The sequence below is a fragment of the Protopterus annectens genome, chromosome 2.part0, assembly GCF_019279795.1.
Source record: "Protopterus annectens isolate FY-2018-M chromosome 2.part0, PAN1.0, whole genome shotgun sequence".
Classification (NCBI taxonomy): domain Eukaryota; kingdom Metazoa; phylum Chordata; order Ceratodontiformes; family Protopteridae; genus Protopterus; species Protopterus annectens.
Genome location: NC_056728.1, coordinates 1,823,926,825 through 1,823,951,608, shown reverse-complemented (window position 1 = coordinate 1,823,951,608; position 24,784 = coordinate 1,823,926,825).

Genomic DNA, 24,784 nt, shown 5'->3' with positions numbered 1-24,784 from the left:
ATAACCCTCCTGTGTTTGCTTGTACTTCGGAAAAGTAGATGCCAAACAAGAGTGGGCCCAGGACTGAGCCCTATGGGACACCACTTGTGACAGGCTTTGAGTCTGACATGGCGCCAGCAACTCTGACCCTGTGGGTTCTGTCACTCAGCCAGTTTGCAACCCATCTTGTGATGTATGGGTTGACATTTAAGCTGATGAGTTTTTCAATGATACCCGAGTGGGGTATTGTATCGAAGGCCTTAGCCAGATCGAGGTAGGCTGTATGGACTGCCTTTCCCTCATCAATGGCTTTGGTGACTGTTTCGAAAAAGTCAACCAAGTTTAAAAGGCATGATCTGCCTTTGACAAAGCCAAACTGGGTTGGATCCAAAGTCTGCAAATTCCCTATGTCATACTGCTGTTTTCTGCATTCAGATTGTAGCTTTATGTCTGTATTGTTTTGTTTGCTTATATTTTATCGCTGTAATCCTAGTCTAGGCCTGAAATTTGTTTATCATGTTTAATCCCCTACCCCAGTAAACAAGCATAAAACATAGATTTTATGTATTACAAAGTTGGAATGCATTATAATCTTAGTGCAAAAAAGGCTATCTTAAAAATAAGGGGGTTGGGTTAATAATGAATCAGGTACTTGGAACTTTGCTTTAAGATTGCCCCATAAGAAGATTCCAGAAAACTGTATGATGAAGTATAAAGCAAAGGAAAATAACATTTGTTCTTACAAGGACTGTGATAAAGATGATACTTTAAATTATTTTAAATGTAAGATGTTTACTGGGTTTGGGGATTTGTTAACCCAGAAAATAGGCTTGGTACAGTTGAAAAAAATTATAAAAAAGAAAAACTTCTCTATGGTTATTACGAAGTTTGGCAAGAAAGAGAAAGTTTTATTTTACTTTATATTTGTTTATCAGGGTGGTACACTGATCACATTTGATCATTTGCAGGTACTGCCCAGGTAAATGTAATGTTTTGAACAGAGTTGTGTTAAAGGGTTTGTACAGATTCTGGAAAAGTAGATGTGGAAAGGTACTGTACAACAAAATATTGAAAAATGAAGAAGTGATAGATCAAATATTAAAAGAGCTATATATGTAACTAAAAATGGGCTCATATATTCAGCACTTCCCTGTGCCTGGCTTGGACACCTTGGATTGCATCTAAAACCATTTGAGGACCTACAAAGCTGAAATAAGTATTTTTTTTCTTTTGCACTTGCTCTATCTCAGTGCTGTTTGGCAGTTCTGTGCTGCATTTATTGATTTGGCTGAATTTATCACTGTTTTTTCATCTGCACTTGTTGAAGTGCCATCTGTTGATTACTCTACTGATCTTAGGTCATTTTAACAGTATTCTGATATTTCTTAACATCTGATACTGGAAAAGGTATTCTGAGTTTGTCAAAGTTCTCATGGGTTTTCCAAAATATTTCTAAGTTTTGCAAAGTTTTTCTGTGTTTGTATAAGTTCTACATTTACACACATTTTTCTGTATTTGGGAACATTTCTAATGTTTTTTTTTAACTTATTTCCAATGATTCCTGATATAGCAGGATTTCTGGCTTTTGTTGTAAAGCATTTGTTACTACACTTGAGCTCAAAACCAATTTGTTTTACATTAAGAGAGTTTTATTCTGTACTCTGGTGGAAGCAGAGGGCTGGTTCAATCCATCTAAACTGGGAACTGCTGGCAGAAGGCTTATGGTGTGTTTATCCGATTTGCCTGAGGGCTTAACTTTGTAAAAGTCTTTCGTATTGCTGGTAGAAAAGCCTCATGGTTGTGCATCATCCAAGCACTGGTCACCCGTGCCTTGTATATAAGCACATCTCTCCAGTTTAAAATTCTCTATAGGAAACACTCCGCACAGTCTCCAACTGTTTATAGCTGCTCGAAGGGCTGCTGGTTTGTGCAGAGGGTAGCACCACTGCAGATCATCTTATAATATAATACTAAATACTTTACTTAGACCTTTAAGTGACTCTCACCTACTCATTCCCATCTGCTAAGAATCTATATAATGGATAAGCATTTCCCTGTCATTTCTGTTTCTGGCCTGGTGGATATGGGCATACTGAGGCACAGTAGTAGTTGTCTCATATTCCCCTGAAAGCCATTTAATTTTTAGAGCAGTTAAAAACAGTGTGTGAGAGATGTAGATACACCATGTCATTGGAGGCAAAGTTCTCACATACACACATGAAAAATACAAACCAGGTTATTAGCATTACACCCAAAACACTCACTGCCAACACTAAGGAAGAGACACATAGACCCACATATCAGAGATACTCACTTGTAATTACCCAAACCTCTAAGACCTCCTAAAAGCATCTTTCATTGGCCCCACTCACACTCAAAAAAGATAGCATCTCACACAACACACAACTCTGAAAATCATAGTAGCCCCACTTCAAAGCCTATAAGGCAACACACCACACAGCCAAACATTCTAGTTATTGGGGATTCCATTATAAGATATACTGATGCCACCCTTATCAGGCTAAGCAAGGAGAAGATAACACTTAACTGTCTGTCTAGTACTAAGATATGCCAGATCATCCACGCACTTATGTCTTTAAACCAAAAGTACCAGTATGACATGGCCATAGTCCATGTAGGCATAAACAACCTAACATACCTCACTGGACTATATGAAGAGACATGATGAGTATGTGTCCTTGGTGGGCATGAATCTAGCCTTGAGTAACATCCTACCTTTTCCAATGATGATGCCATAGTACTGGCAAATAATGATTAACTTCATAATTGGTAGTTTCTGGTGTCACAACAAGGGGATCCAACATCTGTCAGCCTGAGGAAACATGACTGACAAACCACAATGCTTTGCCAGAGATGGTCTGCACTTGTCACCACTTGGCTTCCAGATACTAGCAAAACCTTTATCTGTCCATATAGTGCATTTGTTAGGCTGTGCCAAGCTGTTAAACTCTCAACATAACAAAAATCATTCACAGCTACCTAACCATACTGCTGTTCAATGCTAGGAGTTTAAATAAAAACAGCACTCCCTGGAAGCACTCCTCACCCGCGAGAATGCAGACATATGTGCAGTCATGGAAACATGGTTCAGAACCATGGAACACACCCTGGCTATCAAAGGCTACGATGCCTTTCATGCATTTCGATCCCCCTCAGCTCAGGATAAGACTAAGGGAGGAGGTGTGTCAGTGTTCATGAAGGACAGGTACACTACTAGACTATTCTGGCAGCATAACTCGCTTAAGCTGCTCCATTTCCAACTAACCGTAGGTACCACCCCCTATTATATCTTTGCTAGCTACAGATCCCCTGACATGAGTCTGGAAAACCACACCTGCTATCTAAACCTACAGGAATCTGTTAACATTCAGCCTAAAAAACATATTTATGGGTGACTTCAACTTCACCTCCATAAACTGGGAGACTTATACAACCTATAATTCACTTTCTCAGTGCTTTTTGGACTTCGTCAGTGCAAACATCCTGGAGCAACTAGTTAGCTCCAAAACTAGAGGTACGAATATCCCAGACCTAGTACTCATGAATATGGGAGGATGCTGCTTCTTCCCATGCATTAACTCCTCCCTGGTAAGATCTGACCACAAAATGATCTCCTTTAGTACTAAAACTAACCTAGAACTGCTATCAAACTCTAAACCTGTTAAGAACTTTGCTAAGGCTAATTACTTCAAACTAAGTGATAGCTTATTAAACTTCCAAGCCCCTCCAAACCTGGGTGACACTGAGGCCTACATTGAGCTGGACACAAAAGCACTGTACAACCATTTTCATAACTGCATGGAGGAGGTAGTACCTGTCCGAGTCAAACCTATGATTATTGGCAGAAACAAACCATCTTGATGGATCCCTAGCATAAATAGACTAGTCAACAAAAGGAAAAAAATCCTCTCCAAAGCCAAAAAGGAATGGACAAAACAGTTCAAAAAGACACACCAGTCAAAACAAACAAACAGAGAGCTGGTCAAATCTGCCGTAGTAAGCTATGAGGCAAAGATATCCTCCCAGGCTTTTTTTAATTAAGTTCGTAAAGTCAGGGGAAATGCTCAGCAATGTGACAAGTAAATCATGAATAGCAACACTTACACCCATAGGTTCATAGGTAAGTACTAGACTATCTGCCCAAGGGCATTTATAAGCCTAGCCAGAATGGCTCCGGGATTTGTTTTTTTTAGGTGGAGCATGTCCACCAATTCTGGGTTGGACATGGCCTTGTATGTCAGGCAGAGATCACCTCTGAGTAAGCAGTATGCAACCGAGTACAGCTGGAGTTTCTTGAGTCGGGCTGCATAGGACATCTGTTTGAGGCCAGTAATCCTCTTGTTGAGGTACTTTTGTGGTCTTTCCAGCTGTTGCAGATGTCTTGTAAGGTACATCCCAAATAGGGTGTTGTATTCTATGATGGGTCTAATGAGTGATGAATAGAGAGGCACAATACCCTCTTTTGTTCTAGATGCAAACCCTTTTGTTATTAGGTGGGCCACATAGAAGGATTTTCTAACTACCTTGCCAATATGATTATCAAAGGAGAGATTACTATCTACTTGGATCCCAGATCCCTTATTACATTTTCTGTATTTAGGGGACTACCACCTATGTGGTAGTTTGTGGGTACTTTATTTTTTACAAAGGGGATGACTGTGCACTTTTTGGCATTTAGCTTGAGGCCATGATTTTGACACCAGGTATCCGTCTCAGTGAGATCCTTCTGGAGGGTGTCTGTATGAGCCGGAGAATCAATTATGGCACCTAGTTTGCAGTCGTCTGCGAACTTGGTCAGCCATAGTCCTCCTATGCTTGCCTGTACCTCTGAGAAGTATATACCGAACAGGAGGGGTCCTAGGACTGAGCCCTGGGGGACGCCACTTGTAACCGGTTTAAAGTTGGACGTAGAGCCTGCAACTCTCACCATGTGGGTTCTATCCATGAGCCAGTTGGCAACCCATCTCGTGATGTAGGGGTTTATGTTCAAGCTGGTGAGCTTATCTATAATACTAGAATGGGGAATGGTGTCAAAAGCCTTTGCGAGGTCTAGGTAGGCTGTGTGCACCTCCTTTCCCTCATCTAATGCCTTGGTAACTGTCTCAAAGAAGTCCACCAGGTTTAGGAGGCATGGTCTGCCCTTAAAGCCATACTGGGCAGGGTCCAGTGTTTGGAGGTTCCCAATGTCTCTGTTAATGAGTTCCATGATTATGCTCTCCATAGCCTTGCAGACCAGGCTAGTCAGGCTTATAGGGTGATAGTTCCCGGGGTCCGCTGTGGCTCCACCTTTGTGGAGTGGGATAACTGTTGCTGTGCACCACCCTGTGGGTACATAGCTTGTAGAGAGGCTGAACAGTGTGTTTAGGTGAGGGGTTAGTTCATTTTGGAGCTCTTGTAAGACACAGCCTGGGACACCGTCCAGTCCCATTAAAGCTGTGTTTTTTGCTTTGGATAGGGCTGTTTTAACCTGTGTGTCAGTGATTGATGGGACCCTACATTCTTCTAGTATGGTTATGGACCCTTTAGGGAGTGAGAGAGGGGTGAAGTTTGCACTAAACCTGTCTGCCAGAATGTTGGCAATATCAGTCAGTTCAGTGTATTTTGTGCCATTCTGCACTAACTCAGAGCAGATCTGAGAGTTTCCACTTAGGTTCTTGACATAGCTAAAGAACGCTTTGTGGTTATCTTTAGATTCATTGGCAATTTTTTCTTTCGAAACTAGCCTTGGATGATTTAATGAGGGATCATAGTTTCTTGCTGATACTGATCAGGGATGTCTTCCCTTCTTGGGATTTTACTCTTTTTCTGCACTAGTTTCCTCCTTCTATTGTATACCTTGTTTATGGCAGGGGTCCACCAGACTGGTTTCCTTTTCTTGGAGGAGTGAGTCTTGGTTTTACTTGGGAAAGCACTATCCATGCATTCCTGAAGATGCTCATAGAGTGCCTTTGTAAAGGTTTCAGAAGCTTGGACAGCATTGTCCTTTAGCATGGTGGCTGTGTACCTTTCCACCTCGGTCTTAAGTAATGTGAAGTTTGCTTTTGAAAAGTTTTTCACGGTGGTTTCCTTGATTGGGGCTGGGGGCAAAATGTGGATATCCAGAGTGATTAATCTATGGTCTGATCTAACCAGTGAGGGGTTGACCTCCGGTGTGGAACACCGATCGCCCATGTTGGTGATGACCAGGTCCAATATGTTGTTCCCTCTGGTGGGGGTGTTGATCAGTTGATCCAGGGCATTCAAGTTTATAAATTCTAGGAAGCGTTGGGCAAGGGAGTTAGTACTTGAATAGTTCTCCCAGTTTATGTTTGGGTAATTGAATGCACTCAGTATTAGGGTGATTGGTAGGACCTTCATATTTCCCAGTGTCTCCAGAAATGCAGAATGGAGTCCTGGGTCATGGTGGGAGATCTGTAGCAAGCTACAATTTGGATTGCAGTTTTCCCTATTGTTAGTTGCCCATGGATGATCTCTGATGCATTGTGCTGCGCCACTAACCTGGAGGTGTGGGTATCCTTGATGAATATGGATACACCCCCACCTTTTGTGTTTCGGTCCTGGTTCTGTGGCCGAAGGGTATAGTATGAGTTATAGCCTAGTAGTGCTGGGGTGCTCTCAGAAGCCTTAAATCAGGTTTCTGTTACTGCACAGATGTCAATGTTCTCCATACTGAGAACTGCCTCGAGTGCGTGCATTTTGAGGTTTAGACTTCTGGCATTGAGTAGCATTACCCTCAGTTTTTTGTTACTTGTTCTATTTATGGTGGTGGGTTTCTCTTTTGAGCCTTGCCTAAAAAAGGCACAATGGGGGCGGCAAGAGCCTTGGCCAGTATTTGAAAGTCTAAGGGTGACAGGTGCAAGCCATCTCTTGCGAAGTAACGTGGCTTGTCGAGCATGTCATCCCAGCCTGAAACTATAGCAAACCTGCTGGTCACCGAGTTCAATTCAAACTTCCCCCCATTCCCTCCTACCACATGCAAAGAAATACCTGCAACCATCCCCTACTGGTCATTACATGGGAACAGGTCCTTACTGCGCTCACTAAAGTCAAAAACATAGCCTCTCTGGGGCCTGACAACATTCCAGGATGCTTCTAAAATAGCTTAAACCAGAAACTATCAGGACCAATAGAAACCCTCTTTAACCACAGCCTTCAGACAGGCTTTGTCCCAGAGGAATGTAGGACTGCAACAGTCATCCCTCTGCACAAGCATGGCACATCAACTGACACAGAGAACTATAAACTCATAAGCTTGACCACTCTTATCTGTAAGGCCATGGACAGAATTATCATGGCCTGATCAATAATGACATAGGAACTCTCCAAACACTGGATCAGACCCAATTTGGCTGTGTCAGAGGAAGGTCTTGCCTGCTCAATCTGGTGGACCAGGGCCGTGGATGATGGTAAAATGGTATAAACCACCTGGCCAAAGGGTTTAACACAATCCCTCCGTCAAGTCAGGGATCATAGATAAACTTAATGAGTTAGGCATAAACCCCTACATCATCAGATGGATAGCCAGATGGCTCATTGACAGTACACATATTGTCCATATAGATGAATCCACTTCCGATATGAAACCTGTTACTAGTGGTGTCCCACAGGACTCAGTGATGGGACCCCTCCTATTTGGTATATACTTCTCTGAAGTGAAGGCCAATGTCGGGGGCCTCTGGCTCACCAAGTTTGTCGATGACTGTAAGCTGGGAGCAATCACTGAATCGCCAAATGATGCTGACATCCTACAAGCAGACCTAAAAATGACAAATGACTGGTGCTAAAACCATGTACTCTTCAGTAAGTCACATATCCCTGCAAATTATAATATTGATAGCATACCTCTAAAAGAAGACCAAGTCGTGAGGAACCTAAGAACACAGATAAATAGTAACCTAAATTTTGACCACCAAGTAGACACAGTAGTGAGGAAATCCTTCTGCGTGGCTCAACTTATAAGTAAAGACATGGCATAAAGATCAAAGGAAGTCATAGTGTTATTGTACTCAGCCCTCATCAGGCCTGTAATCAAGGACAATGCTACCTTCTGTATGCAAGTAACCAGGCACTTACACCAACTGGAGTTGCCCCAGGGGTTTTTCTCTAAAAAAAATACAAAGAATAAGACACATTGCCCTATGCCTTTACTCTGTCTCATATGATTTATTGAGAGGTGACTTACGAGGCATTCTGTGATCCAGCCCTGATGAAAATGTTACATATTCACTAGAAAACTTTTACAAGGTTTACAGTTTCCATGGACCTAAACTGTATTTGTAAAATCTAAGAGAACTTGCTGGAGAGACAGATTTCATATTCCAAAGGCTACTTGTCTATAGAATAAACTTCCCATCTTCATAAAACAAAGACTGTCCCTCACTCTCTTCAAAAATAATTTGGATAAATGCATGGGAAACCATAAATTCACTCTCAGGGTGCTACCCATGTCCCTTATAGACAGAGGAGGTCTGTAAAATGACTTAGAGCTCCAACATCCAAAGACCCACAACCCTGATACTACCCCATCCCATTTCTGGGGAATTAAGATATAATACTGTCATATCCTGGGTATTATTGGCTAGACTTGTAAAGGCTCTTTTGCCATTAATCACCTATGAGCATGTGAATATTTTAATAAGTATGTATTGCACGAAGCATTACAATTACACTCCAAAACTGGAAAAAAGACAAGTTTTGTTGTCAGAAAATTGCTTAGCAAGCTTTTGTTCAACACCTCTAAGCATTGTTAAGCTCTAGTTTTGTTCTAGAGTATAACACTGGCCACAGCAATTCAACAGAACAGTGGCAGAAGCTAAAACAACTTTAAAAGTCAGTTATTTCCCTATGCCACACCTTTAAAAAAGATGTGTGGCAGAATGAAACATCTAGCAGTTTTAAAGCCATAATGTAATGGTTTGTTGGATATATATTTAAAAATAAAACTCTGCAAGTCAGGTCTGAATAATTTAAGTCAAACACTTTGTGAAAAAGTAATTGTGTAGTGTGTTTTGTAAAGGAAAATGCAAGATTGTGATCAGATATTTAAATTTAGTTATGAGATATGATATTTCTTTGTTAGAATTCCTAGCTTTAAGCATGCACTGGTAGTAATACTTTATTGTAGTGACAGCCATGCTTTTTCATATGGATAATCTGGTTTTGTGTTATTTCTGCACTGACCTGATCCTTTTTGTCATGTACATAGAAATGCCATTATCTGGGCCTGCAGCCATAGTCTTAAGGGCTGCAAGACCCACAGGACTATGTCTTGGAACACAGCTCTTACTAGAAACTCAGAAAAGATGATTTTTGATCAGTCACTGACCTCTTCACCATTAATACAACCTCATACTTTCAAGCTGACATTATTTTCATCTTCTTATTACTGTTTGTATTTCATTTGGATGAATTTTTCCCAGTCCTTCTTGCTATCGTCTGGTGGTGACAAACAACTTGTTAATGTTATGTTTGCACCCATGACCAGCTTGACTTCTGCCTTTTTACTCTTTAACATCTCATTTTTCTGTCAGTTTGCCTTCACCACAAAGTTCCACATGTCATTTTAGAAAGTTACACAGTGATTTTTATGTAAACAACACATCTGAAGTAATGTAAAACTAGTTTCTGTAAGTTCAGCTAGGATGCTAAATCTAGAAACTTCATTGCATCAGTTTTGCAACATTAACTTGTTTGTGTAACAAGATGTCTTTCTTATCTCTACTGTAGCCACTGCCCAGGTTCTTACATGAAATCTGATTGGTTAAATTTAATACACATCAATACAAAAAAGTTCTTAATATTACCATAAAGTAGTCCTGCTTGAGGCGTTCAAACTGAAAAGGTGACTCACTTTGCACTTTGACCTTTGTATGTAGTATGTCTGATTCCACTGAGTAGAAGTGTAGGCCAAAACTATGTCCCAAATTGGCTTTGATCAGTATAATGTCCAAGCAGGCATGGGTTTGATTAATAACCTTTGAGCTGAAGAAGGGAGGGAGAAAGGGCAAATGAGTGTGTCAGAGCATGTATTTGCATTTCCTCAACACAGAAAACAGTTCCTATGCTTCTGAACAGCGGAAGGAGTGTAATGTTAAGTGCATTCAAAAAACTCATATAACTACTGCAATGATGGCTCTTGCATCCCTCTTCTAGTGCCATATGATGATATTGGATTGGCAGAACAAATGGGGTGATGGCTTGATAGCCGTGTTGGGTAATAGCCTAAAATATATATATGTTTGTATATACATATATATTTTAATTGTACATAGCTAGAAAAAAAATTGTAGGCAAAACTGACTTATTTACTTGTTTTATTTCAGAAAGGTATGTGACTTTATGAATCCACCTTTTTCAATTACTTTTTCTTCTGCAGAATTGCAAGAGCTTCTTATTTGTACTCCACATGGATCTTTCCTCCATATGTTCCTTATTTCTAATGTAGCAGACCCCTAAAATATCACATTACTAGGTAGATCTTCCATTTCCAGAGAAAAAAGCCTCTAGGCTGCCCAAGCTATGTGACTATCTGCACCCTGGGGAAAGGGGAGCTGCTGACAAATGACACAGTCACACTATAGAAAAGCTGCTGTTACTTCCTTGTATGTGCTAACCTTTCTCTGTAGGAGTTCAGCATGTAATGACTCTGCCCATGAGCATAATTTCTATTGAAGCTGTAAACAGTGAGGAGATATCTTTCTGCTGAACATTACCAACCTAGTATTGTCTAATAATTTAATTTATTTTGAAGGCAAGACACAAAAACAGGTCAGGGTGTAGCAATTGGAGCTTCAAGTGCTCCGATATTTGCAAATGTTGTTATGTGGGGCTGGGAAGTTACTTTGATCTTTTTTTCTTATTGTAAATTGTATTTAAGATTTTTGGATATTTTCATCCTTTGGAATGGTTTAATAAAGGATTTTGTAGGGTATATTAACAGTTCCACTAGTTTTTTTTAAATTTCATTCATGATTTCCATCCGGAACAAATTAATTATCTAAATGCCATCATTTTTAAGACCACAGGAGGGTTTGAATCTGTCATTTACAGGAAACCCATCTTTTCAAACATGTATCTGTGTAAAAGTATCTATGAGCACAGCACCTATGAGGAAAATACAGGCAGTTAGAAGAACAAGAAAAATAAATTATCAGGAAGCAAGGCATCTCAGTTGCATCAGTACCATTTATTTCTCATGCATCTGACAAAGATTACAGATGAAAACATGTTTTTAATAGTCTTGAAAGATGTTGCCCTGCCTCTTTAGACATACACTGTGTCCTAATCAGGTCATGCAGTTATTAAAAGTTCTAGTAAAACAGGTTTTCCTTTTTTGGTAACAAGTACAGATGCAAGCACTTCTTGCTTCAGCTTTGACGTCATATCTTTTTACTTACTGATCCTTTCTAATAAAAAATACTATTTATTGTTACTACAGCTACAGTTACTATTTGCATTACTACTACTGTTGAATAATTCAGTATTAATGAAAGTTTGCAACTTACAAAGTAACACAAAAGCTTAATAAAAACTTCACATAAAATCTGCAGCACATATATGCAAGGCAGAGCATCTGCTCCTGTCATTTATTCTGTACACAATGTATGAAATAGGATAATATACATTTTCTTATTCTTTGATCTTTGTCTTCTTTTTCTTTCGGCTTTTTCTCGGTTAGGGGTCACCACAGCGGATAACCTGTCCGTTCATGATTGGCAGTGGAGTTTTACGATGTCAAGTTGCCAGCCCAACACACATGCATGCACTCACACCTAGGGCCAATTTAGAGTGTCCAATCCACCTACAACACGTCGTTGGGATGTGGGAGGAAACTGGAGCACCTGGAGGAAACCCACGCAACCACAGGGAGAACATGCAGACTCCGCACAGAAGACACCCCAGCCGAGGATCAAAATGGAGAAGCTCTTGCTGTGAGGTGGCAATGCTAATCACTGCACCACTGTCTTTGATGTTTGTAACATATATGTACATTTTACAGAACATGTATTTACATTCTTTTTATTCTTTACACATATAGGGCAGGATTCACAAAGCCTCCGTGTAAGAGTTACAAGGCTTACACGGAGGCTGTAGTTAAACGGTGTGACGTCAGCATGTCATGCATATGCATGAGGGCATGCTGACTCACACCTAAGGCTAACACGGTCCATGGAAGACAGTAGGGGGCATGTCCGTAGGGCGAGCCCTGCAAACGGACATGCCCCCAGAAGAGTAAAAGTCCCGAAAGTAAACCCCCACGACAGAGTCCGTGTAAATGTGAATAAACACAACACAACACATGCCCCCACAGACTATGAACATAAAATGTATAAATGAACATCTTATATATTTTTTTTAAGTTGTAAAGATGTTTGCCCATGAGTGCGCTCATTTGCATGGGTGTGCCTGTCGCTTAGCCACAGTTAGCAGTCAGTGGAAAAGCATATAAGAACTAAATATGCAAAGTAAGCCAAGAAGCAATAGCGTAGCAGTAGAGACGTCGGCTGAAGAGGAGGCAGTCATGGTTCGAGCCCCCACAACATCACTTTTTATTTTTAGTGAAATAAGCACGAAACAAGTCCCTGACATATATGTACATATATAAAATTATATTTTATGTAAAATGTAATGAAATGGGCCATGTATTTTGAATAAACGTGAGATAAAAAAATAAAAAAAAAATGTGAGATGTGCCCATAGCTGAGCTACAGTCTAACAAGTTGAGGATATCTGCCTGTAGGTGAGCAGTGGTTTAACAGTTGTAAAATGAGTGCCCGTAGGTGAGCAGTGTTTTAACAGGTGTAGAATGAGTGCCCGTAGGTGAGCAGTGGTTTAACAGGTGTAAAATGAGTGCCCGGGGTTGAGCAGCATTTTAACACGCTGAAACTGTGTGCCTGTAGTTGAGTTGAGCATAATGTGCGTGCTGACAGCCAAACCATGCGTAAACCAGCATGATCCGTTTGCGCAGAGCTGCGCACCGCGCCAACAAGCTGACGGCCAACGTTGAGCAAGCTGTATCAAAACTGCCTTTACACAGACACACCTCCTAGCCTGTGTAGACAGTCATACCATGCACCATAGTCAAAGTGCAGAACCACTAAGCCATGACAGTTGCACTTAGAAATGCAGTAATAGCATATATATAGGAATGAATAGAAAGAGGAGCATGACAAAGCAGGTTTTGTGAAGCTGATACAATTCCAAAATGGCCAATCACAGATAAGTGCGGGAAAAACGGCATATATAAGCCCCATAGGCGGGAATACACACCATAACCGATTGTAGAACCGACTTGCAGCCAGGATGTCAGGTGTAGGTGAGGGTAGTTGCTTCCGAGCACAGACGTGGGGTGTTGAGGAGTCCAAATATATGGTTTGGCTCCTCGTCCATAATCATGAGGCCCAACTCATGCAGGGCCAGGTCCTGTGGGGAGCATATAGGGCTGAGGCGTGGGACCGGTTGGCTCATGATCTCACCAGTGCCACAGGAATACCAAGGACTGGTGAGCAGGTCCGTCACCACCATGCGGACCTGAAGAGATGGAAGCAGGACCAACTGAACCGTTGGATCCAGGAGGCCCGGCAAATGCCCAACGCCCCACTACTGAGTAACTTACATGTAATTATTTATGTAAGAAATTAACCTAGCTGATATTATGGAGATGTGTATTCCAATATTACTTTATTTATATTACAGCTGCAGGTGTCCGTTCTGAGAACCATCGAGCCTATGGCGATAGGCTGGTGCGGTTGCACCACCAGGCATGTCAGTAATTCTCTCCCTGTAACTGTAAATAAATATATAAGTATGACAGTTAGCAAAAGAGTGCAGTGTAGTCACTAATTAATAAAATGTGCAAGTAACAGTGTAAGAGGGTTTGCAAGTATGGCTTGATTACAAAAGTGTGATGCAGCCTGTAATCCAAACATAAAAATGAAACAAGTCTGAAATAAAGATGTCCCACCTGTAATATAATAGTACATAACCTGCAGCAGGCTGAAAAGTACAGCTGCAGAAGCTGAGTAAAACACATGTGTGAAATATATCCCTGTTGAAATACAGAAACATGACAGAAGTGAGACTGTTGGAAAGGATTGTTATAACTACAGATAAAACATGTCAATAAAGCCTAGAATTAAGTACCATCCTGAATTGTAAAAATAAAACAAGCGAGAGAGTGTGAGAAAGAGGTATGAATCCACCAATAAAGTAGTAATAACTCCTGAATAAAGTATACTGCAGTCAGTACAGAATGAAATGAATGTGACAGGCAGAACCAAACAGTAACATGTGTTGAAAACGGTACTGCAGCTGGAATGTGTGTCCCAAAATCTGGATATGTTGCTCTCAGTCTGCAATATGCAGACAGTATGGTTGTCTGAAATACCAAACATCCACAGTTGTCTATAGCTATATAAAGCAAATGTAGCAAGATGATGTAGCTGAACAGAGCCAGATATGAATGTGTATGAATAAAAATGAAAATGTATATTGATGTAGCAGTAACATTCCTATCACCAACCTGAAGTAGTTATCACATAGGAAACTGTAGGCAGAACTGTAGTGTGTATATATCTGCAGCTAGTAGAAATGTACAGCATATGTATTGGTATTTGAAGTTGTTAATTAAATTTTCTTCACCCTACCCTATAACCACATATAATCCATTCCACGTGAAATTGGTATGTGCAATCACAATTAACACCCCTGGACATTTGTCCTGTTGGCTCATACATATTTGCATGTACGTTGATGCATCTGCCCTGTTCATACATCCAAACCTGATGGCCTGTTGCCATCAATCAACCCTGCATGTTGTTGGATTGTGTATTGCTGTTCAAATTATGCATGTGTTATGCTTGCTGTTCAATGGTTTGAATATATGGGTGTTTAAATAATGGGAATACTAATGCATGCTGTTACAACTAATTGTGAATGGTATTGTACGTTACTATCCCAAACTGTCATAACATAATGCAAAACATAGGACGACAGGGAAGGCGGGTTCCAGCGGACCCACCTCTCCCTCCTCAGCTGGCGAGTGCACCTGGCAGTAGTGCCCAGGCCGGACCCTCCTCCGGTGGCCCTGTGCCACCTGTGGGTGGAAGCGCTGCAGGGGATGGGGCTCATCCCCCCTCTGCAAGTGTGGCCGGAGGAGAACATCCACTCACCCTCCATAGTGTCCAGACTGTGGTGCATAGGGAGATCCGGGACGCTGTTCTTGGGCCCCTACACCAGCTTGAGGCATGGGTGGCACAACTCACGGGCGTGCCTGCTGCCCGGCCTACACAGCCCCCAGCACAGCCCCATCCTGGGCAGTGAAGGCACAGTGGCAACTGCCCATGGGTGGGATCTCAGTTCCACTGTTGCCATCTGTGTGCTCATGGGCTCGAGATATCCAAACATCTGTCCCCGTCAATTGTGTAACCCCCCCACATGTGTCATACACTTCCCCTGTATGCATCTTGTTTGTCTTGTCTGTTAACCTACCCAACCTATTTCCCTGGCTATACTGACTTCCTGTACCTGACATACCACTCTCACCTGAAAAAAAAAAAGGGCACTCTGTACCCACAAAAAGATTACGCCCCATACATAGCTGCCCATTTTGCACACATGTCTGCTGGACATGGAAACTGTCAATTACAATTGGCTGTACAACAAGTATTATTGTTGTCCTTACACCTCTCTCAGGGGTGGAAGGTTTCAAATGTCACACCAAATTACAAACATATGCACAGCTGCTGCTGATAAAGAAATGGGCAGCTATGGGTCTTACCTACATCACTCCTGCAAAACCCGAGCTTGTTTCCCTACTGTCCTGCCCTCTTTGTGACCCCTTTTCACCACTTTCCTGTCTCCCCATTTTCATTTCTTTCAAAGAAATTAGCGTGGGTGTGCTCAAGAGTAAGCACTTTTAAGCAGTTCTAAGCGGGTGTGCGTGTGTGTGCGTGGAGCTAAATGCCAGTGCACATGCTTGAGCTCCACGCAAACCAGTGCTAACCCGCTTACAACTGCTTAAAAGTGCCTTAGTCACTCTGAATGACAAGGCCTGTAGTCTGCTCAAAAGCAAAATAAAATCCCACTGTCAGTCCTGAACCCAGGACCTTGGAAACAGTAGTCTGTATGACTTACCACTAAGCCATGACTGCTATATAAGAACATTGTGCTACAATAAATATATCATGCAATAGTAGGAATGAATGTAAAGGGAATATAGGATGTGTAGTACACAAAGCATGTCATGTATATTTACTGTCAAATGTAGTGGACTTCTATAATAGTAGTGTGTGAACAGAAACAGCCATGCTAGTTGGTAGCTAGTAGGTAATAATGTCACTGTAGCACCTTGCAAACCACACACATACTCACAGCAGGATAATCACTGCCCATACCCCACAACCTCTTACAGCAAGACATCTGGACTAAGTAATAAAAAATGTGGAGCAAAGGCCCAAAAACAGGGACACATTTCAAATATTGCTCCGACAAACGTAGACAGTTGAGAGAGTAACATGTTTTGCATTATTTTGGATTTTTGGAAGGGTACGAAGTCTGAAACTGAAATGTTTGTCACTATAGTCTGACTTGAGCCCTGAGTGATTTGCCAGAAAAAGCTGTTTTATGAGATATGGACCAAAATATGAGGCAAAAATGTGGACATCCTGCAAATATCTGTACACTTGAGAGGTATGACACTGCCATATTTGAATAGTTAAGAGCCTAGACATAGCAACAGTGACTGAGTTACAGGGATGCCCCACAGACTCCCTGTGAAATGTACAAACAGTAGGCAGAAAGGTGTTACAACACATGCAATGGTGACTATGAAGTACTGAAAGTATGCACCACTTGCACGGCAGAAATAGTGTAGTAATACATATGCTCATGCTAACCCACAGTCACAACTGCAGAATACCAGACAATTTAATGGGTGTACCCACTGATATGTACCATTCCATGAGGCAGGTAAAAGATGCACCTGAGAGTCTCTGGGGCCTGCTCAGCAGCATACTCAAATACCCTAATAGATGTCAAGGCCCACACCATGGCCAGACCACACTGCATGCAGTAACATCCTATCAGATATAGCAAGCATTCCAAGGTGTGAATGTACATGGAAGATAGGAAAACCACAGCAACACACAACAGTCAAGACACCTAGCAGGCATACAAGTAGTGAATGTAAAGGGCAAATAATGAAGCCATAGCAACAAAGTACAAGAGCCACTGCTATATACCAGTTACACCACATGTCCCACAGGAAAGCACACACACCCACATTAACAGTAGTAGTAGTCTTAGGTGTCAGTGTACATACACACTTAGTACAGGAAACTGGAGAAATGAATGGAGAAATGTTAATCTACAACACAACTGGAAATATGAGAGAGATACTAACCTTTACACTCACAGAACAGTGTCCACAGCATACCAGCATGGTCCCTGCCCTTAAAATCTGAAAGGGCTACTCCTATCTCACATACCTTTTTATAGCACTGTCCTGAAATCACAGTGAGAACTGCAATCAGTACACAACTGGCTGCATACAATTAACAAATGCTAGCTAACAATTGGTGCAGAGGCCATCACATGGACATATGCAGATACCTACAAAAGCATGCTGTACTCCCAGTCCACACATGCAATACTTTCATTGCACCCTCTGGAGGTAGGGAGAGAGAGAGAGAGAGAGAGAGAGAGAAAACACAAACAAAAACACTTATTAACAAAACCTACTAGAAAGCTGTCATCTGTCAACTGGAGCAGCAGCAGCAGGACACTGATCCAAAAGGCAACGCAAGCAGCTGTGGCAAACACAGGTAATGTAAAGTAATACTTTAAAAGTCTACATACTGTGAACCCTCCATATGTGTCATTGGTATGTATCTATATGTATATGAAGATGTGCATAGGGCAGGGGACATACAGCAACTATCAGTGAAGGCTGTACATACATATGTATGTGAGGGCACCTATGTGCACATATCAATGTAGATTGAATGTAGGTTGTAGTGCAATGTACAATGTAGGTTTCACAGTTATGTATGTTTAGCAGTATGTTAGTGTGTGTATACAGTTTTGTAAACAAACATGTTGATATACCTATCATATGGATACGTATGTATGTCAATATATGTATGTATGTATATATATATATATATATATATATATATATATATATATATATATATATGTAATATGCATATATGTATACATAGATAGAGAGGGATGTAGGAATACATAGACAGATGTAGATAGATAGGTAGATATGTACAAACATATATATGTAATACACACATACAGATGTAGATATATGTAGATACATATACATAGACAGACAGATCTGACTATCTACAGATATGACTGTATATGACTATCTCACACTCCCCCTGTCCCACCCCCTCTGTCACTCTCACCCCCTCTCTGTCACACACCCCCCTCTCCATATCTATAGCAATATATGTACATCGATATATATATATATATGTGTATATGTATACAGACATATATATATATATATATATATATATATATATAGAGAGAGAGAGAGAGAGATATTCTGAGTGAGGCACATGTGTACAGATGTATTGCAACAGGTGCCTGGTGACAAAGGCATGGAGTGAACACCAGTGTTGAAACTGGAGTACCATACCCCATTTCAAATCACCTACACCAGTAACCACCAGATATGTGATTGGCTGCCCACCACTGCATGTGTCAGGGGTGAACAGGGTCATAAACATGTACAATAGGCCCCCCAATGATAGTCACAGTGGCACACTATTCCTGGAATACCTGTACATGGTATGTGTCAGCAGACATGGTGTGTCAGCTATGGACATGTAGGTCAGTGTACCCCTCCACACAATGTCTGCCACGGTATGTACCTCACATGACAGCTACAGATATGGAGAAGGACACAGTGACATGTACGACACTGTGACAATGCACTCAAACACATTACCAATGCACAGTGACTGACAACACCACAGAGTGCACACATACTACCCACATAGAGGTTACCACTCCTGGATTTACATACTTAAGTCACACCCATGACAGCTGTCCAACAACCATAGTAACACCTCACACCATCCACAACCTAAATGACCGCTCTGTGTCGTCCTTGACACCGCAGTAGAGAGCACATGGTGGAGGTACAGGTTCCTACCCACAGATAAGACATACCCTGCAATAACCCACACAGCGTTAAGAAGCAAGACTCCCCATGAGTACATGTCACACATACCCCTGCTGAATGTTAGTCAGATAAGTAATATGCCATATGAGTCACCCTGTGTAACTGTTTGACAGGAGTAGGTACCATCACATCACATGTGTCACAAGGGTCAGGGTAGCAGAACAGTATGCTGCTGTAGTCCCAGGGGCAATAGCATATTGTATTGTATTGTATTGTATTGTATTGTGTTGTGTTGTATTGGTATGTAGAGGTGCCTCCTTTGTGGAGTGGAACCACTGCTGCTGTACGCCAGTGTACAGGTACATATCCTGTAGTCAGGCTAGTGTTACATAGCACTTCTATATGTGGGTTTAGCTCCTCTTGGAGTTCATGTAGCATGCAACCGGGGATACCATCAGGTCCCATTGATGCTGTGTTTTTTGCTTTTCTGAGGGCGGCTCTCACCTGGACATCTGTGATGACAGGGAGGTTACATTCAGCTGGGATAAGTATGTCTTCGTTTGGGAGAGAGGGAGGGGGGAAAATTGCACTGAACCTGTCTGCCACAATGTTGCCAATATCTGTGGGTTCAGTGAATTATTTGTTGTTGTGTACTAACTATGAGCATATTGGAGGATTTCTGACCAGGTTTCTAACATAACTGAAGAAGGCCTTGTGGTTATCTATAGTGTCCCTGGTGATTTCCCTCTCAAAGTTGCCCATGGATGTTTGTATGAGAGAACATAGCTCTTTACTAGTGCTGATCAGACATGCCTTCACTTTATGGAATTATACTCTGTCTTGCAGTGGCTTCCATCTTTTGTTATACAATCTGTTTAAGGCTGGGGCCCACCAGACAGGATGCTTTCCTTTTGTGGAGAGTGTCTTGGTCTTATATGGGATTGCATGATCCATGCATTCTCAGAGATGTCCGTAGAAATCATTTGTGAAGGAGTCAGCATTGTGGGTTGTGGCTTCCACTGGCCCAGTGGGCTTAAAGGATACCATCTCAGTCTTAAGAAGTGTAAAGTTTGCGTTTGGAATGTTATTCACTGTAGTCGCTTGTGCTGGTGGTGGAGGTGGGATATGTATATCCAGGGTGATTAGTTTGTGGTCAGATCACAGTAGTTGATGATGTTCCCCATACAGTACCTCGATACAAACCCCCAGAGTGAGGAGGTGCTTTAGACCTGAATCAGTGTGCTGACTGCTGGGGTTTGGTAGTATGTCGTATGGAGTGTGCCAGGTACTGTTGCACAGTTGTTGGCTGAGCACTGATACCTGGCCATTTACATGTGTATCCACCAATAGACAGACAGCTGCTATATATGGGAGATATGATGTATCACAACAGTCGAGTAGCATGTGTAGTATGTGTGCCAAATTCTGCTGACATATTTTGCTGATATCATTTTATTGTCTTTTTCAGGACCATGGTTCACCAGCGCAATCTGGCATACTCTGCAGCCGAGGATGAGGAAATACACCAGAGCCTGGTGCGGGATTTTGCAATAATCTTTTCCCGCACCAGCCAGAATCAGCTGGAGAGGGCTGCACTGTGGCAAGACCTGGTCCGTCGGGTAAATGACATAGGCACACATAATAGGACATATGAGCAGGTACGATATCACTGCAGTGATTTAATCTGAAATGTCCATCAGCGTGCGTCGGATATCCACAGGAAACAGGTTGCCACAGGTGGTGGGGTGGCTACACATCCCCCACTCACCAGACTGGAGGGACTACTCCTAAGTGTTGTGGCTCCAGCCCACCAACAACAACAACAGCAGCAGACCTGCATTATGATGGAGGCTGGAGCCACACAGCACCATGACTACGAGCGTGCAGGTAATATGTCATATGTATAGTTGACTGTTGTGTACACTGGTAGTTAATGCATGTGTGAGGTGTGTCCTTGGTTTGTAGCTGTCATCATAGTATTTAATGTGCAAGTGTGATATTCTCAATATCAGCAGCTGACCTGTGAAAGGCAACTGTTGTACTACTGATCTGTATCATACTCAGTAACAATGGCACAGTTGTGCCCACTGACATTAATTTCCTCACTTCTGCAGGTCCCTCCGGTGTAACAGCAATGCAGCCTATCCATGCTGGTGAGTGTGTATTAACAATACCTTTAATAGTCTTGATAGTAATAGTAATATTAGGCTCAATCAGTAGTGCTCTATGTATGCATGCAGGTGTGTCTGTGTCTGTGTGTTGATATCTCACATACTGAGTAGTGTGCAAGTGTGCAAGTGTGCATCTGTGTGCATGTGTGCATCTGTGTGCATGTGTGCACCTGTGTGCATGTGTGCATGTGTGCACCGGTGTGCGTGTGCATGTGTGCACCTGTGTGCGTGTGCATGTGTTCATGTGCGCATGTGCACATGTGCGCATGTGTGCATGTCTGCATGTCTGCATGTGTGCATGTGTGCATCACTGGTAACATTGTATAGACATTGTAAACTGTGTTTCCTGTTTCCCTCCCACAGGTTCTGGTGCTGCTCTGGTGTCATGCAGCAGGGAACCTGAATCAGGTGCCACAGGTAGTGATAATGATGATATCTGTGTAATGGCATAGGAAGGTGTGCCAGGGTCCGTCATTGGTCAGCCAATTGACAGTACACAGCTGTCAACCCCATCAATGCGCACAGTCATCCTGCCAATACATCCTTTGTCACCAATGTCCCTAGGTGATGGACAGGATACAGTGGGCATTGACCAGGGTAATGTAGTATCTGTGGCACATGCTTCCCCACACAGCAGCCATGGGCATGGTCCTGAGATGGTACCACACAGACAGATGTCCAGGGGTTCTCGTGGGAGCATCCATGGGCGTACTGCCCCTGTCAGACGTGCCCACAAAGGTCTTACAACTTCAGCTATGTTTCGGGCTGTCATGCAGGCACAGTCACGTATGGAACGGTACACCAGACAGGGTCTGAGAGAGCTGACAGCGTGTCACACAGCCATGAGTGACAGTATGCATGACATTGCGGCTGCCATCCATAATTTCACCGATGTCATAGACAGATGTTGTGGGGACATATTAGATCAGTTCCACAACTACATGTCCATGAGCCAGGGCAATGGTGGATGGTTGAGGCATCGACGTGGGCATATGCCAGCAACAGCAGCAGCTGGCAGTCATTGTGGATGACAACAGGGCTGCGGCTGCCCCCATAGTGCCAGCAGCAGCCCCAGCAATGCTGGGTCTGTGCTGTCATCAGACCGCCCCAGGAGACCACGTGCACGTGGCTCTGGACAGGCCCAACAGGGATCTGTGTCCAGTCAATTAACACCTGCTTCTGATGACAGTACCCAGTCTGGATTGGTACCGGATATAGTCCGTAGCACCCCTGCAAGGCACAGGTACCATGTCCGTGGCCAGAGACACTGAGCTGTATGACCTGGCAGGTACAGTCTGTGGCTGTCCACAAACACCGGTATATGGCAGCCATGAGGTGGAACTGTGTGCATCCATACACACATGCGAATTGACAACACCTAGGGCTACCACATACACGCACACACTGCATCAGCATTGCCCCACCTTGTACTGCTGTCCCTCACCAACACACATACATATACATGTCAATTGGTGGTATCAGTGGCAGACTCAGGCATACCAAGTTCACACCCTGTGCATATGATGAAACTGTGCCACCTCCTGTAATCTATAACATCAGTGCAGGTACAGGTTAACATGTTGCTGATGCACAGGGTGACTACATAGATGTGTAGTAATAGTATCATGTTGTTAACAGTACAGTGTGCTGATATAATTGTGGGTATATCCCAGCATGCCTGATGCAGTAAGGGTATGATTGTCTTGTACTGTTTTCTACACCCATGGTAAGTACCATAGTGTATCATCTGCACATGTTTGCATACTGGTGGTAAGGATGTCAACAGAAGGCCACATACATAGGTAGCACAGGGGATAAGGTAATGAAAGTATTGATACGCAATGATGGACATGTAAACTGAAAGTGGCATGTTGCCCACACTGGACTCTGCAATGTGAATATTTGAGGATGTTGATATGTGTGCAGTACTACACAACTGGTACAGGACACACAGGAGCACCCTAGCATGGCAAGCTCACACCTCATACCATGCTAGACAGCCCCAACACACAAAACTAACTTTCACAGGAGGGAGAGTCCCCATAAATGTCAGGGATACTGTGGTGGCAGGACAGGTAGCATACATCCTACTAAGCATGGAACCACTGAGTGAAGGCTCAGGGTCTGTTATTTGACATGTGTATTAGTGCAGGTATGAGCACCTGGGTTTCCGTCCGTTTATTGTACATCCTGATGGTACATGGTCTGTACACTTGTGTGCGCTGAGACTGGATGCTGGCCATCTGACCTGTGTATTTCCATGTACATGTGTATAGTGCCTGCATATTTGCACTGTTACCTACTGGAAGTGGTACAGCTTGTTTGTTGTACAATGGACTACATGCAGCCCTGCTTACTGTAGCTTTGTTTGCATGAATGTTTGCTTGCAGTTACCTTGGAACACTGATTCCACCTGCAATGCAGATTTACAGAGCCTCTGTGAATTCCTAGTGACATCTGCATAGCTTACTATACGTATGTCCATGTCTCACTTGACAGAACGTCACTGTTTGCCCTGTTCACATGTACGTTGCCTGTGACACATTGCATATGACTTACCTGGCATTTGACCACGTGAGCAGTCATATATGCCAGCGCTAACTAATCACAGGCACTACATACTCACCTTCTGTACCTTGTTCCTTGTTCCCCATTGGCGCTACGTGCTGTTAATCACCATGGCAATCACAATACTATGGTAGCATGTGCAAAGGTCACTTGTCAGTCACCTCTATGGTACAGTTGTGGAATATGTGAGTCATGTGGCAATGTCACAGCTGCCACATGTACACAGTCAACCCTTTCCCCTACCCATGAACGTACAACACATGTGTGAGATACAACCACATAGCCAAACTGGGGACTAAGCACTCTGAACACAGTACTGGCATAACCTGTCAGGTGGCATGAAATACTACAGTGACTACAATACCAGTCTGATGTAGACCTACACTGACAGCAATCCAAACACATGAACACACTGGGGCATTCTTGGAGCCTCAGAATAGCATCCTGCCTGAGCAGCAGACACCTCTGCAGCTGGCACACAGGCATACATTAAGCCGGAACACAGCACGTGCAACACATAGCACACAAATCCTGTGTGCCAAACAGTCACAGCCTGTATGGCTAGACAACACACCTGCTACAGTTGTGTTGGGTACTTTTATTGTCCGGTACAGTGAGGTCCCGCTCACCAGGCTAGACAAGGTGAAGGTCACAGTGATATGCCTGTGGGGCACTATGGTCCACCACATAACACAAGCATACAGGTCAGTCAGAGGCATGGACACATATGACTCAGTCATTGTCTGTGCCACTATGGCTGACCTGTGATGTACCTCCCTGGACTACATGATAGGGAACATAGAAGGGCTCTCTGAGCATGTGGCACAGGCTGGTATGACCCTGACCTTGGTTGGCATCATACCCTCACCAAGAATGCTGAAGTATTACTGAATGCTGATGA